At 36.1% G+C, this 17239-nt stretch overlaps 1 protein-coding gene across 1 annotated transcript in view; it reads right to left on the bottom strand.

The window, feature by feature from the left end:
* Nucleotides 1–17239, bottom strand: part of LOC113236300 (general transcriptional corepressor trfA) — a 70792-nt gene that overhangs the window by 51047 nt on the left and 2506 nt on the right. The window contains exon 2 of the mRNA XM_026472314.1: nucleotides 4511–4569. The gene's annotated coding sequence lies outside the window, so the exon portion shown is untranslated. The remainder of the gene's footprint in view (nucleotides 1–4510; nucleotides 4570–17239) is intronic.

Genomic DNA, 17239 nt, shown 5'->3' on the forward strand with positions numbered 1-17239 from the left:
AGGCAATCAAAATCAAGCTGCAGTACTGAGGTATCCTCTTACCAACAAAAAAAGAATCATCCAAATCGGTTCACAAATACCTAGAGCAATCGCGTAACATAAAGTACGTAGGTACGTAGCGTAACGTAACACAAAAGGCGAATTGAGAACCTCCTCTTTTTTAAAGTTGGTTAATAGTTTCATTTCCTAGTACAGACATAAGTTTAACATTAGATTGAAACATATATCTACATACAAATCGGAATTAGAACGCTGTAACCGTACCTATAAGGATAATATTTCAAGTGACATTTTACTGGTTCAATAGTTTCAGTTGAAATAGATTGCCCACGAAACTTGGTTTTGGCAAATTCTAAAATCTTATGTAATTCTAAAAACTTATAAAAATAACAGCTTTAGGTCATAAAGCATGCGTCATACTTTAGTAGTCAGGTAATAAATGTTTGGTTTAATAAATTTTTCTGTATTATCGTTGAAATGCGTGTAAAGCAGAGCTACGGCGGTTGATGTTTACGATACTGCGGCAGTTTGTACTCACTACTTTTACTTCAGGAGTTTACAGAGCGATGACTTGAGAGTAACGACTTTATTTGCTTAAGTTATTGTCCTGTTTATTTTAAGGAAACGCCTTATAATACCAATTCCAGAAACTAAAGAGTTGGATCGCTTCCATCAGATAATAAAAGTAGATTATGACACTGAATGCAAGTTGAAATGTGAACTAAGGCTTAATTTTAAAAATGGATCGTCACTTGTAGGTATATTGTAAGGAAGTTGGCGTAAACGTTAAATGACCCGTGAGATGGCTTGAATAATTTGTTATTTTCCAAGTCAAATGCGCACTTATGTTTTTAGATAACAAAAAAATTTAAAGAAAAAGAACTGTCAGTAAATACCCTCAGACGACGAGGCTTAATGCCGATAAAATATAATGGACTGAAAACTTGGTTATACTTATTTACCTAAAACTAGCAAAAGAAAAAATTACAAAGACTTGGCTGTATGGTGTTAAACCTTTGCTTTTTTAAAAAACAAAACAACAATATTTTCTTAATACGTAGAAAGTTTAAAAATGGCCACAGTGAAGATATAACGATTTCCCGCGAAAAAATGTCGTAAAATTAAACTACGGAAGAAAAATTACAATCTAAGATCTGGCAGTATGGCCAATTAAACACATTATCCTGTCCCGAAGCACGAAAAATTTTACTATTTATTATGTAGATATTTATTTCACATTTTTATGAAGTAGGTATGGTTAATTACACAAATCCCTACTAAGAAATCCCCACTGGCATCCATTAATAGTGTTAGAGAGAACAAGAGTCGTCACTATTCTTGTTTAGTAAAATAAGTATTGCCAGAGAAAATTAGCCAAATCAATAGAAAGAATAAGCAATTCTTATATAAGGCACGAAGTTTGCTCTTGATAAATAACGCGTTATTGGTTCAGTCTTGAGAGTTTGGTAATCTCGGTTGAAAGTTAGATTGTCAACGGGTCTGCAAATACTTTGTAGATTTGAACGCTACGCCAGTTTACTGCTAAGGCTACTACCACATGGACTGCATGCGCGAAGTTGCTATAAACCGACTGCTGCAATAGATACTGCATTTGTTGATGTCGAAATGGAAACACAGATATTATTTGAAGATTAGCAGTATTCAGAACATTTATGATTCCAAATGCTGATTTACTTTTAATCAAGGCAATAGACATATCACAATTGAAATCCTAACGAATTTCAATTTTTAAAACAAACTCATAATTTCAATTTGCGATCAAAAATGTACACAAAAATACCAGTACGAAAAAAAAATTAAGAACTGTGCAAATGTGAAATAAATCAGTTGAGAAAAGTTTCGTCAATCGGGTTATTTCTTTTGCTTTATGTTGAAACCCTCAAGTAATCGTTACCTATCGTTGTTACTAAAAAAATTAAATTGTTTCAAAGACAAAAAAATCATATATCCTTCTTAACAGGCTGTTCTGGTCAACTATTGGGCAAAGGCTTCCACCGGTAAACTATCACAAACTTGAAAACTTTTTTTCCGAAATAACGTTTGTTCAATTTTCATTACACCGAAACCCGAATTATAACGAAACAGTTGTTCTTTCAGGATATGTTGAATGTTTATCCCAAAGACACGATTAGGTTCGGTTAAGTTCGGTTTAAAAGAAAAAAAAACATTTTCCTTTCAAAATTACTTTCGAGGTTATGAAAGTTCTACCAAACGTCATTTCTGGAAAATGTCATTTCGGACTACAGGTAGGTAACCGCTCCACCCTCTTTTTCCATTGATCCCGGTTTTGGGCAACAAAACAAAGGAGGCTAAGTCAGCCCGCCATTACCGACTTGAGTTGTGGAGCTTCCACTCATGTGGCAGACATGACCAGTCTAGTTCCACTTCAATTTGACCGCCTTCCGAGCTCGACAATTTAAGTTCGAATGAAGAATATCAATTGCTGCTTTTGATACTTGGACTTTTGTTCGAATATCAAAGTCACGGCAGCACGCATTAACTGCCGACGTGCCATCCATCTGTTAGCACCCTAAGGCTCCTACCTACCAGACAATTTATAAGTATATTTTCTCGAATCAGCAACTTCGGTCTTTTAAAATAACGTCGAGAATAAATTGCAATGTAAGAAATTTTATACTTGAATGAAAAGGATAATGTTTCATTATTACGGCGAAAGTTATTTTGTATTCTGCCTCTGTGAGGTGTCGCAAGTCTTTATTTACGGAAGCGAGTTGGTTGAGCGAAGATGTTTAAAGTTCAGGGTATATACTAGTGTGGATATATTATTTTTCCCTACGAGATACTAGTAGGATATAATATAAGGCAATAATAAGGCAAATTATTATTGTTCTTACATATGGCGCACTATAAGTTTCCGGAACTGGCCACTTACATAAACAATATTTAAAAAGTAATTAGAACATTTGAACATCCTCTTTGGCTGTAGAATTCAGTTTGTTTCATCTGGCTGTTACTTGTTTTTACATTGTGGCGTCATTTTAGAAGTTGGTTGTCTACATCACCATGGATTTAACTCGTGAAAATTTTCGTAGTATGATTTTCTGCGACTTTAAGCGTTATTTAACAGCTCAGCGGAGCTTCGCTCGGCTTCAACCTGCTTTTGGCGATGAAGCACCATGCAAGACGACTATTTCTAGCAGGTTTGCAGAATTCAAACGCGGTCATGTGAATTTCAGTGACGAATTTCGTGATGGGGCGACCATCCACTGCTGTGAACAACAAAAACATCGATGCTGTGCGCCGTATGATCAAAACAGACAGGCATGTGACATACCATGAGATTCGGGCATCTTTATTTTATCAATACTACACAAACATTTGGGTATGAAAAAGCTGTGCTCTCGGTGGATCCCACACAATTTGACTGAGGCTCAAAAAACGGATCGCGTCATTTGGTGTAATGCCATGCTTACCAGATTCAACGAAGTGGCGTCAAATTTGGTGTGGGAGATAGTAAGAGGTGACGAAACATGGATTTATAGTTACGATCCCAAAACAAAGCAGCAATCGAGCGTATGGATCTTTCAAGATGAGCCGAAGCCAACTAGAGTGGCGCGCGTGCAAAGTGCCCCTAAGCGGATGATTGCTTCTTTTTTTAATAAAACTGGACACGTGGCCACTGTTGCTTTGGAGAATCGTTGTACATTGAATACTGATTGGTACATGACCATTTGTTTGCCGGAAGTTATTGATAAACTCCGTAAAAATAAACGTAAACGCCGTATCATCTTGCGCCACGATAATGCCAGGTCTCACACGGCCAGACAGACAAATGGATTTTTTAAGGTGAACAACGTTGACCTAATAAGCCATTCCGCGTACAGTCCCGACCTAGCACCTTGTGACTTTTATTTATTTCCAAAAATTAAGAACGAGTTACGCGGTCAACGATTTTCATCACCTGAAGAGGCTGTAGAGGAGTATGATAAATATGTTTCAGAGATTGTCAAGGAGGAGTGGTATAAATGTTTTCAAAATTGGTTCATTCGTATGAAAAAGTGCATTAACGCTAACAGAGAAGATTTTGAGAAACAATCAATTCATTTAACGGAAACTTATAGTGCGCCACACATATAAATAACAGCTCTTCCCGAATAGCCTTCTAGCCAAGGCAATTGATAAGCTATGTTTAGTCATATTTTCTTTTTGTTTTTACTTCCTGTGCTCTTTTACTAGTTAAAAAATTAGTTTTACTATGTAAAAAATGCATTTTAAAACCATCCGTGTAGAGTTTTTTTATGATAGATAGTAGTTACCGATACCCCTGTCCATAATAGTTACAGTGCCGTTCAGAGCTTTAAGTCGCAAAGATCTGAGAGGCTCTACGCCCGTTACCCTGAGACATAAGTCGACAAGTCTATGTGCCTGTAATTTCACAAGTTTCACTTGTAGTTTTACAGCAAAAGGTTCGTTACGATCAACCTCTCCTGGACAATGTGAGTTTAGTTGAATATGAAACAGTACTTACTTGCTTTCAAGACTTCAATTTCCCTAGAATGGTGATCTCCTTTCCCGCTGCCTCTGGACCTAAGACAAAAACACATTATATTTAGTGTGATCAGTACGCCTTCCGTCTTCTGCTATTTTTCCGTTTGCTATGCTCTGTCTTTTTTGAAGACGGAGTAAAAAGGCATTCGCAGGGTTGCCAGTTTTCATAAAATTACAAATAGTCATGTTGTTGTTGTCGACAATTTTACCGATAGATTGTAAAAGAATATAAAATTACTAATTGCATTATTGCCTTCTTTATTCATATTTTGACAGTTGGCCTGACTTTTGATTATCTGTATTGAATTAAAATAAAAATCTTAAATGTCTCCTGTATTTTTAATAGATAAAATTTTAATGATATCGTTTACCGTCACATAATAATTTATCAAGAGTTTTTTAATCACGGCACTAATTCCCACGCTTGGTGTAATAAGGGCACATCTGCAAAGTGACAACTTTTCAGGATATTTGAAGGTACTACGACCTAAATTTGTCGATAACTTTTTTATTCTTACCTAAATATGGGAGTAATAAAATTACAAATATACATATTTTTTCATATACCTACTTCGTATTATTTTTATGACTTTCATTTTATACAAGCACTTTTGACGTATCACGTATGACTTTATTATGTTAAGGATACGAATATTTTTTGGCAGATTTTTGGAGATTTTAAACATACATATATCTCAGTAATGATCGACACAAAGTATAGTACGCTACAACATGGTCAATATATGTATGATGAATTTTCAATTAGGCTCAGGTAAAAAAAAATCCTTATACAAATTAGTACCGTTAAAGAAATATCAAGTTTCAGGAAACCAAATCTATGAACATATTATACAGAAATAGTCTTAACATATTTAGCTGGAGGGGCGACTCATACGAAGCGTCGCGACGTCTAATACTGCATAAGCCGATTTTAAACCCCACTCCCCTCGCCGTACCTCTTTCTGCCACCGTATCCCTCCGTATTTGCTTTAGTTTACACTTGAGCAATCATAGTCTATATAAATAGAACATGTACTTGATCGGCATCGGATTTAAATGGATTCGTAGCAACCGTCGTAGCAGATCTACGAAAATCCATCTGCTACGTCTACAATACGGGGAAATAGTATTTTGTAAATGAGTTTATTATTAAAAATTTAAAAAATTTGCTTAAAAGTTATGGCTTCTGAAAGAAAAGTCACTATGCTAAAATATGTACTGTAAACTAAAAGTAGCCACTGATCTTTTACAGTGTTTTTTAATCTTGCTAAAACTGCCTCCGTGGCCGAACGGTTACCATGCCGGACTGTCACGCAGAGGTCCCAGGTTCGATTCCCGGGCCGGGAGAAATGTTTGTATGGCTTACATTTATTTCTCTCGTGAGTTTGGGTGTAATTTGTGGTTGTCTATGTGTGTGTCCATGGCACCCGCGACACAGGGTTTCCCTAGTGCGGGGCTATGTTGAGTGTGTGCGTTATAAAAAAAAAAAAAAATAATAATAAAAATTATTATTTCCTCACCTTGTTTGAGAAAAATACTATACACACCTCTGTGGGAACGGGGATTTCTTAACTCATACTAATACAAGGCCTCCCTGCCTCGTGTCCTTGTAACTCATACTCGTCGAGCAATCCCTTATTTCCCGGCCTCTGCAATAATTTACTATTTTAATCACAAACACTCCTTTCATTGATTTATTTAATAGTTTACTATTGTACAGGCAAAAATACACAAATCACAATTAATATAAGGAAAAAAATACAAACAAAAGCTTGTGCTTAATTTTGAAAGAAGTTTCTTCCTGCAGACTTAAATACTAAAAATTATGTAATACAAAAATAATTATAATAACATCAAAATGTTATAAACTATGTAAATACTTAGATAAATAAGTACTTATTTCGTTATATAATACTTAAGATATGAATGGAATAGTAGAGCAATAATGTTCCTTAACTCTAATTATGAAAATAGTTAAAGATTTACTTCCGTGAACAGTAACAGGAAGTGCCATGCGAAGTCTGGCCGCATGAATAGTGAATGGGGAAAAGAGAGAATACAAACTGGAATTGAAGGATGGGAAAGATAACTGGGACCTAACAAGAGTGCGACCGGGCTATTATATTGATGTCAGTTTATAATAAAAATCTTTTAGATTATCAACATCAGATTCAGATCAATAGATATTTTTTTAAATAGACTGGATCAAACTGATACTGCGAATTTGAACTAATTGCCTTCTTATCCTGTTGTAATCCGATTATACGACGATTTTCGGTTGATATTCACCGCGAGCATACTTGCGTAAGCCATTTATTTGTACTATATTTATATTTCCACATGTCTAAGATACGTGCAGCTGGTTTCACAATGATGCACACATGTCTACAAACGCGTCATGGCATGTGCAAGTGCATTTCGAGTGGCAATCGACCGTGAAGAATTTGTTATTTCGTCAAGTTTGTCTATGTATACGTTCTTGTGCCTGTATACCACAGATCTTTTACTTGCTGGTTTATGGACTGTGTGTAATGAATTTTGGTGCAGAAACACCCAAACGTAATTACACCGCGGAAATAGGCTAGGTGGCAGAACTTCCCTGTACTTTGTATGAACCTCTGTAATCTTTACAGAGCCAGTGTGTTTTGCACCTTATAATGATGACCCAAAAATAAACAAAATTTTAATAAACATTTTTTTAAGGTCTTTTTTGGTTAATGGGGGTCCATTAACCAAAAAAGAATTCACATCTACCACATTTTAGTAGGGTGTTGTTAAACGGGTCCTTCACAGTGCAACTGAGACGTCATGGGACTCATATGTTTAATGCTCCCATCTATAATTGTTTGTAAGTCAATGCTTCCATCTCGAGATATTCATTGTTAAAGTAATTGTTACGGTGTCCTCGCATTGTAGGGTGTTAACATTTCGCGGCAAGTAAAACGCGAATGACTTTGCCACTGTAAGTAAGCCTTTGATTATGAAAATTTATATTTTATTTTAATTAAACAATAAAGATAAGTGTATACAAAATAAAGCTAAAAAAATTGTGATTAAAGTAAAATTACATAACGACACGGAACTGTATCTTAGGCGTATCCCAAAAAGCTCATGGTCGGTTTTATTTGACGCAGTCTGAAACCATTCATCATGTATGTAATAGCTTGTCAATAATATTGCTCTTGCCCTCACCAAGATCAATAGGAAGCAGAAGTTGGACGGGCTTTCAACTTAGCAATAAAACACGGTGGGACTCCCAAACAGTCGCATGTAATACAAATATTGTCCTCGACATTCACGGAATGTCCCGCTGAGAATACAGAAAAGAATTGGAAAAAATCAACTCCGAGTTTTGCCAGGACCGTTTCACCGTCATTGTTTGTACTTTTCTTGACTATTCTGCTATTTTCGAAGTTTATAGTCGTCACGGTGTTTAGTAGATTTCTTTTTTATAGTTTCAAAATTGCCTATGATTTCGGCTGAATCATAGTATACAGAGAAGGCCGGAAGTGATGGTCAAAACGAAATGATGAGGTAGGGTTGAGTATTTCCAATCGATTTGACTACTACATTGAAGTCCGGGAATTGATGGTTCAAAAGTTATTCAACTTTTGATGTGTATTACAGAAAACTAAGCGCATTCCTAAAAAATCACAAACAAATATCCACAAGGACATTTCAAGTGTTTTTTTTTGCATTATCTTTTTGAGATGTGTATATTTTCGACAAAACTCTTTTCATAAAATGAGCTAGCATATCTCAATTGCAAATAGCCCTTTAGTGAACAATGTTCTGTTCACAATAAACAAACTTTGTTTTCAAGAAAAACTCGCCAAAATAAAATGTACTACGGAAAGGTATAGCAAAAAAATTAGTACATTTCATGCAGATTCTAATGGTGTAAATATAAAATTGGTATTTTCATAATCTCGTGATGCACACGCGTTGCATAGCACTAGTCGTCTCACGCGTGTTTCTTTATTATGCAAATGTGTACGTTGAAAATCAAAATAATATTTATTTCATAGGTACGCATTATAGCCTTTAGTATAAAGTTTTTGTTTCACTATAGTTTTAAACCTCGTGAATGGCAAATTTTGTATATCAACGGAATCTTGCTATAGATTTGTTCATACACGACGCGCGGCGGGCGTACACACGTACAAGCCACACTGATACGTTGGTATGAATATATATACTATACATAACTTATCATACTATGGTTGAATCGACCGTTTAACAGGGTTTATTCTCAAATTAACAAACAAAAACATAGTCCATTTATCATTATTTTGACTGTGTGAATTCCCCGTTTATGATTTACCTGTAAGCAATGTGCAACTGAGGCAGAAAGTAATGCATACTTTTATTATTTATCGAGCCATTTACTGTATTTCATCATAAGACAGGGCGAAGATGTTTAGGAATCTCGCTCGTCGGGGCAGGATTACGGGGTGAATTTCCCGTTATTGATGCTGATCCATGGCGTGCATGAAATTGAATAAGGACTGCGCCTTGGCTAAGTGAAAACAGTAAGGCCCATTATCTATAAAAGCAGAACAGAGAAGAGCTGTGTTTCACCAACCTCTTTATTTTGAATAAGCGAAGTGGAGATGTCAAAATCACGAAATTCTATTAGTTGATGAAACAAAGCTCTTCGGCGCTCCGCTTGTAGATAATGAACCTTAAATATAAATTGTTCTTTGAAGTTATATAAAGCTCGGAGGTAAATGGTTGTTTATCGTCAATAAATTGGTATTCTATTGCAATTGTTTTATACATATCATTATTAAAATATGTAACAGGAAGTCCTTGCCTCAGTGCTTCCGTGGCCGAACGATTATCTTGCTGGTCTGCCACACAGAGATCCCGGGTTCGATTCCCGGGCCGGGAGAAATATTTGTATGGCCTACACTTATTTCTCTCGCGAGTTTGAGTGTAATTTGTGGTTGTCTATATGTGTGTCCATGGCACCCGTGACACAGAGTCGCCCTAGTGCGGGGCTATGAGTGTGTGGTTAAAAATAAAAAATAAATTAGTTACTAAATGGTTCCCGCTACTTCAGTACTTCGTGCCTACTGAATTTTCAAAATGTTATTGGTTCTCCATACAAATTTTCATCTCCCATTTCACCTCCTTTAAGATTTCTTTTTATTATAAAAAGTAACCTATGTTCTTTTCCTAAGTCCCATCTATCTCTTTATCAAAAATTAATCAATATTGGTTCAGCGGTTTAGGCGTGAAAATGTAATATGCAGCGTTACTTTCACATTTATAACATGTATTTCTAACATGTGTCACATTTATCACCACTAGCAGTAGAGCCCCTTGTGAAAGAGTTTGTCTTGGGTAGTACAATAGGGCACACTGTAAGTTTCCGGAACTGACCACTTACATAAACAATATTTAAAAAGTAATTACAACATTTAAAAATGGAATCCTTTGGCTGTAGAATACAGTTTGTTTCATCTGACTGTCACATGTTTTTACATTGTGGCGTCATTATAGAGATTGGTTGTCTACATCACCATGGATTTAACTCGTGAAAATTTTCCCGTCCACTGCTGTGAATCTTTGCGGGCATCTTTATTTTATCAATACTACACAAACATTTGGGTGTGAAAAAGCTGTGCTCTCGGTGGATCCCACACAATTTGACTGAGGCTCAAAAAACGGATCGCGTTATTTGGTGCAATGCCATGCTTACCAGATTTAACGAAGGGGCGTCAAATTTGGTGTGGGATATAGTAAGAGGTGACAAAACATGGATTTATAGTTATGACCCCAAAACAAAGCAGCAATCGAGCGTATGGGTCTTTCGAGATGAGCTGAAACCAACCAAAGTGGCGCGCGCACCTGGCACCTTGTGACTTTTATTTATTTCCAAAAATTAAGAACCAGTTACGCGCTCAACGATTTTCATCATCTGATGTGGCTGTCGAAGAGTATGAAAAATATGTTTCAGAGATTGTCACGGAGGAGTGGCATAGATGTTTTCAAAATTAGTTCATTCGTATGAAAAAGTGCATTAACGCTAACGGAGAATCTTTTGAGAAACACTAAATTCATTTCTGACCATTTACAGTATTGTTTTCTTTTTCATTCCGGAAACTTATAGTATACCTATTTCTGCCGCCAAACAGTAAGGTCAGCATTACTGTGATATTATAAAAAAAATTAGAACGGATTGACTTCGTTCTAATAAACATACGGTAAAGCCCTGAATTTTCAGTTTTACATATTACCCAAACAGTAATTCCTACGGCTGGGTATGTCTCGTAGAACGTAAAACCTAAGATAAAACTTAGGTATATGCACGCAATTTAAACTAACTTTGACATCCATAAAACTTGTACATGGAAGTGTGTAGGCAAATAGGTACCTATCAAGTTTTCCTTGTTAAATCATCCCCAGAGACCATAAAATTTTTACGAGGACACGCGCCGCGAATACGTAACGTTTATGTAAATAAAATAAGCAAAATATTTGAGGTAATCTCTTTATGTACTGGCTTCCAAATTAATCTCAGAAACAAAACACATGTGTAGTTCGCCTCAAATAAGGTTCTCCGCTGTCTTATTCACATTGACTATTTTACTGAACAACGTAAAACACTTAAAGATAGAGCTCCCATTTGAAAAAGAATAGCGAAACAAAAACAAAAGTACCCTTCACGCCGGCATAGACTCCCTTTTATGTACAATCTGAAACGAAAACTTAGATGAAATTTGCAAAGGTAAGGGATCACTTCTTAAAAAAATAGGTAGGCATTACACAAGTTGCTGACAGGCGGAACCTTACGACCCTCTCGACGGCCTATTACTTTAAAATATCACCTATAAACGTGGGATCGTTTGCGAACAACGTGAATTTCAGAAACCGGGCTTCTTTCAAGTGGCCATCATCGGTAATAAATTAATTTAAGTAGGACATAATGTGTTTACATCCTATTTTGACTGGTATACATTTTTATATCAGAATTAAAAATATTCATATATTTCTTTGCTAATAAAAACATAATATATATGCAATTACAGGTAGCCCAAAGAAAAATGGAACGCGTCATGTTGGGTGTCAATCTGAGCGACAAAACGAAAAATACAGAAATCCGGAGTCGCACTAAGCTATGTGAAGTGGGGCGTATCATTGCGCAAAGAAAGTGGCGCTGGGCGGGTCATATAAACCGCAGAACCGATGACCGGTGGAGCGGAAGAGTGCTGGAATAGAGACCAAGGACCGGTACCAGAAGCGTCGGACGATATAATCAAAGTAACCATAAAGACATGGATGCAAATGGCCCGAGACCGAAGAGAATGGCATGCAAATGAGGCCTACACTCAGCAGTGCGTGACTAAGGCTGAAGAAGAGGAAGAAGAAGAAAAAGATATAGATATAAATAAAATTGTAAGAATGACTAATTAATGAGTTATTAAATCGCCCTTGTCTTTAATATTATTAGGTGTTGCTTCATTGGGCTATTTGCGAAGCTTTTCACTTTCAAGTGTAAATGATGGAGCGTTTTACCATTTAACACCAGTTAAACTATTTATTCACCGCTCAAAATATTAAGCGTAACTTATTCAATGACATAAAAATTATAACAATTACAATACAATCCAGCTCATAAACAACACTGATTTTCAGCTTGTCCCCGCTATTGTGGACAAGCAGATATATAAAACACGCGCACAAAAACAAAAATTAAAATTAAATGTAATGAAATTCAAAACACGCACATTTAAATTAATAGTAATTCACAATAGAGCTAATAACTATACAACTAACTGTGACATAGAGCAAATCATTGTAATACTATTACCAATCCATCTATATACTATCTGTTGTAATAGATTAATGATGAATACTAATGTTATAAATAAAGTAATACAATTTTACACTAGAGGCACGCTTCCTTCCTTTTGTGACTTAAAAAATAAATACAAAAATAAACTAGTTTTTTTAGTAGAAAGAGACGCGCATGTCCATAACAGTTGCAGTAAATTACAAAAATCTGAGGGGCACTCCCACTGCTGAAAGAAGGTGAAATTACAAGCACACATATGTGCTTGTAATTTCACCAGCACCCATACTCTTCAAAACCGGAACGCAGTAATAATAACATTACTGCTTAGCGGCATGGACGAACTCTTTCACAAAAAGCTCTACTGCTACTAACGTTGTTAAAAGTTGTAAAAAGTTATCTTTATTGTAAGATAAAGCAATTCTTGTAAGCCCGGCAGCGAGTGCGACCTAATTAAAAATTGTAGAGCACTTCACACTGAATGGAAGCACCGAATGAAGGGAAAGCACTAGACCGCGCAGAGCGCGGTAACACATAGAGACATTAAATATACTAGAACTAGGGAATTGGTATACATGTAAAACTGTAATGTACACTTCTAATAGTTTAGTAGCACTAAAGTTCCTTGTGAAAGAATTCGTCTAAGGAAATATTGTCACCTTACCTATGTCTGCCGCCAAGCAGTAATGTGAGCATTACTGCGCTCTGGTTTTGAAGGGTAATAATAATAATAACGCAACACACTCATAGCCTCGCACTAGGGAAACCCTGTATCGCTGGTGCCATGGATACATACATAGACAACCACAAATTACACCCAAACTCACGAGAGAAACAAATGTAGGCCATACACATATTTTTCACGGCCTGGGAATCAAACTGAGAACCTCTGTGTGGCAGTCCAGCATGGTAACTTCAGAGTGACGGACCAGGTGGCAGTGTCCCTCAGATCTGCAATTCAAATTTTTTCGTGACACTTCTGCTGTTACGGACAGGCGTGTCGCTTACCATCAGACGCACGCTTTGTTTGTCCCTTCACCTGGTATCATAAAAAATACGCTTTAGACGTCGTGTTTTTTGCGAAGTGAAAATAATATATATAATAATGGCTCTTTATTGCAAACAAATACGAACAGCAAGGGTGCGATGTGAATGTAGAACTTTTTTTTACGAATACTTACCATAAATGGTAAATGGCCAATCAATGTGTGTTTTAATGCCACGTCCACATTAAGCAATCAAGTTGTATGCGTTTTCATAATAAAGAATGGGCTCGCTACAGCGTTGCGACCTAAATAGTGGAGGGTGGACTGCTCTTTGAGGAAAATCATTTAAAAACACGAATTTTTCAAGCCCTCTTATAGCGGTTAGGGCTCTCTGGAACTTTTTGTACATCATTTGGATATTTATAATAAAAATATTTTATTAAAATTCATTACTCTCGTACCTGGTACCTATATTGAGTGAAAGCTTTGATTCTAAAACCTTAATTCTTTCTCATTATACTCTGAAGCGTAGAGCCTTTCAATTTGTATCTAAGGAGCGTACCGCAAAGTAATTAGGGAGGCTACAAAATCTGAAAACATCTTGTTGGATTCTGCGTTCCTTGAAGAGTTTTTTTTTTCTTATATTTTATCTTATTAGGAAGATCGTTAAATTATCCGGAGAGCGGAAACAAAGACGTAATGATCGTGAGTAAAGCGACTGACTTTAACATTTAATTTACGTCAAGTGTATTATAGATGTGTGTTATTACAACAAGAGTGAGATTTATAAGTTTCACTAGTTTGAAAAAATATTTTAAATGAAAATTGCCCAGTTTTTAAATAATGAGATAAAAGGGTAATTGTCAGCTTAGTTTTCTCTACCTGATTTCGGTGGTTTTCTATTATTTATTTAAATATTGTGGAATATTATCATGACATATTATTTCATTCGAGTGTAGTAACCTGAAAGTGAATTTTTAAAATTGCCACCGAAATTATGTAGAGGAAACTAACCTTTTTTTTTACGAGACCAAATGATGAGATGAACGAGTCGCTTTCCTGGTGGTAAGTGACATGCCTGTCCATAACAGTTGCAGTGCTTTAAATCACAAAGATTTGAGGGGCACTGCCATTGCACCTGTATCCCTGAGACATAATAGACAAATCTCATCTGCCTGTAATTTCAATAGCAAGTTTACCTGAACATAACCGGAACGAAAATTGCCCAAAAGCATTTTGACGTAAAATCACATATGGTTTTGTTATAGTAAGGGTAAAAAATAAGTATACAAAATGGAAAACCACAGTTCCGTGAAAATGACTACGACACTTTAAAAGTGGGGAGCGTGCCTCATTTACATCGCCTACCGGTAGTGTGCAGTAACCCGGTGCGTCTGTTGGAGCGATCGATGGCGAAGCGCACCATTCATCATCTGGCGCGGCCAACCGGCACCCTTTATAGACATTAATTTGTAATCCCACTCGCGGATACATGAGTCTTCCGCGATGTGTCACTTACTTTGACAGATTTATGGTAAGTGTTGTATTAAAACCGAAGCCATACGCTTAAGCCGTAAGTATTTTATGTGGTACATCTTTATTATTGACAATTAAGACAGTAAAAACACACACCATATGGAGGACCACCAATTATTCCAAATCACAAATTATTCCCCAAAGTATTGTAAACAAATTAACATTAATATTTGTCTATTAATGATTGGTTTATTATAAAAGCCTCGCGCGTCGAATTTGTGGTTTCCAAATGACTTCTTTAACAAAAAAATTCGTAGAGCCCCGCGTGACTGACGAGCATTATCAAAGTCTGGAAGGCTTTTGTTGCGTGTGTTCCCTTCTTTAAAAAATACAGGAGCTTTACAATTTGGCTTCTTCCCCTAAGGGAATTGTTGATTAGCTCCATATATGCTCGTCGTCCTTATTTTTATTTTGTTTTATGTATGTAAACATGGTGCTAAGTACCTTAATATTCATTTCATAATTCATTAATTGGACAACTCACGCGAGAGAAAGACACCTTAATCCTATTTGTTGAGATAAAAAAAGAGATAATAAGCCTAATGGTTTGACCAACCGCCTTTCAAGCAGAGGCCTGGGGTTCAAATCCAGCCTCGCACCGTGAAATTTCATTTGAAATATATACTATGAGCTTTTTGGCGAAGGAAGACATTGTGATGAAACCTACACTAACCTAGAAGGTTCACGACCTTTGGAAAATGAGTGAAGTCCCCAACCGCACTGGGCCAGAGTGGCGGAATATGGCCTAAACCCTCGCCTGAGAGGTGGTGATTTGATGGTGATTTATTGAGATATTATGAGTCCAAGTAAGTAGACGAAACGATCTAAACGCTACTCGTCGCCTCGTTAACGAACCCCAAGTCAATTGGCTTAATTCTCAGGTCAGATTTATCGAAATGAACGGGATGATATACACTTTTTCACTAAAAGAGCGAAGTAAGTCCAAATTAGTGACGTCAGTAATGATTTGACAAGTTGTAGGTAACAAAGTTCTTTGAAATTTAAGCAAGGATGACATATTAAGGGATTGGTTATAATTCGCACAAGGACAAAAACCTATCGATACAGTTGTACTATTTATTACTTTGTCGATGACAGTCCAAAGATTTAAATTTTGTGACTTAGTAACTACATAATTATATTCAATAATTTCTTTTACATTTTGCAACTTTAAAATAATGTACTTATTCAAATTAAGAATCTTTTAGTATTCCGTTTCATGTAGCCTAAATTTAACTTGCAATGTTCTACAGTGCTTTGAACAATTTCAAAAAGTAACGAGGAAATTTTATAATAACAGGTATATAATTCTCGCACGGGTCGAGGCCTTTACCAAGACTTCGCCCACAGATATTTCGCCATTGTCTTGTGAATACAAATGGCCCGTCTTGTCAAAGACGTCACAACAAGCCCTGTAACTGCTAATCGATATCTCGACTGATATCTACGGATTAAGGCATTTCTTCGTTCATCTTCAATCTTTACTCTAGTATATTATAATAAGCCATCACTACCATCTAATATACGCCTATTTAGTAGAGTCCTTTATCAATACTGCGTCTTCAAACTGTGCTGAATAAATGTGCGAAGTATTTTACTAGCAACAAACGTAATCTGTTTAATTCTTACTCTCATTACCCGTGTTGACAAGAACCCATGTTATTTAGCATATAATGTTCTTTATTGTACAATACAGAACACAGAGATTACATTAGAGGCCTTGGCAACGTAGGTGTTATACCAATTACATCCTTCTTATTATTGCAAGGCTTCTCTTCCAGGAATGTCATAAGCTCTTTACATTGCCTACGTTCCATTTTCATAAGAAAAATTACTGATAATTACAACTTTATATTGTTGTTGATGTTTAAAGCTCTACTCACTAATCTGTCGTGCTTACAATATTAACGTAAGTATGTTTGAAATACATATAGACTTACTGTTCCTATTGTAAGCACGGTAGTAATGAGGCCATTGTAATACGGGTCGATAAATTAGAATACAATGTTTCAGTACCAGGCATACCTAAGGTGTACATTTTAAAATTGTAAAAAAAAAATTATCGGAATTAACAAAGGAGGAGGTTCTCAATTCGCTTCTACTATTTGTGGACCGATTTCGATTTTCGGTTTTTTTTTTTGTTAGAAAAAGGATGCGTCTGAGTGGTCCCATTAAAATATGAAGAAACTATTTTACCTTTAAGGGTGGCAAATTAGGGGATGGATCCGGTTTATTGGATTTCACCCACTTTCCGTTAAGCGATTTCAATAAGACTTGGTAAATGAGATAGAAGATTCCACCAACTTTTGAGGTTGATTTTTTTAGTTTGTGTTGGTTTCCAATTCGCGTAATTTTATATTTTCAAATCAACGAACCAACGTTTCTG

Source organism: Hyposmocoma kahamanoa, unplaced genomic scaffold (assembly GCF_003589595.1).
Source record: "Hyposmocoma kahamanoa isolate Upper Pololo Valley unplaced genomic scaffold, ASM358959v1 102, whole genome shotgun sequence".
Classification (NCBI taxonomy): domain Eukaryota; kingdom Metazoa; phylum Arthropoda; class Insecta; order Lepidoptera; family Cosmopterigidae; genus Hyposmocoma; species Hyposmocoma kahamanoa.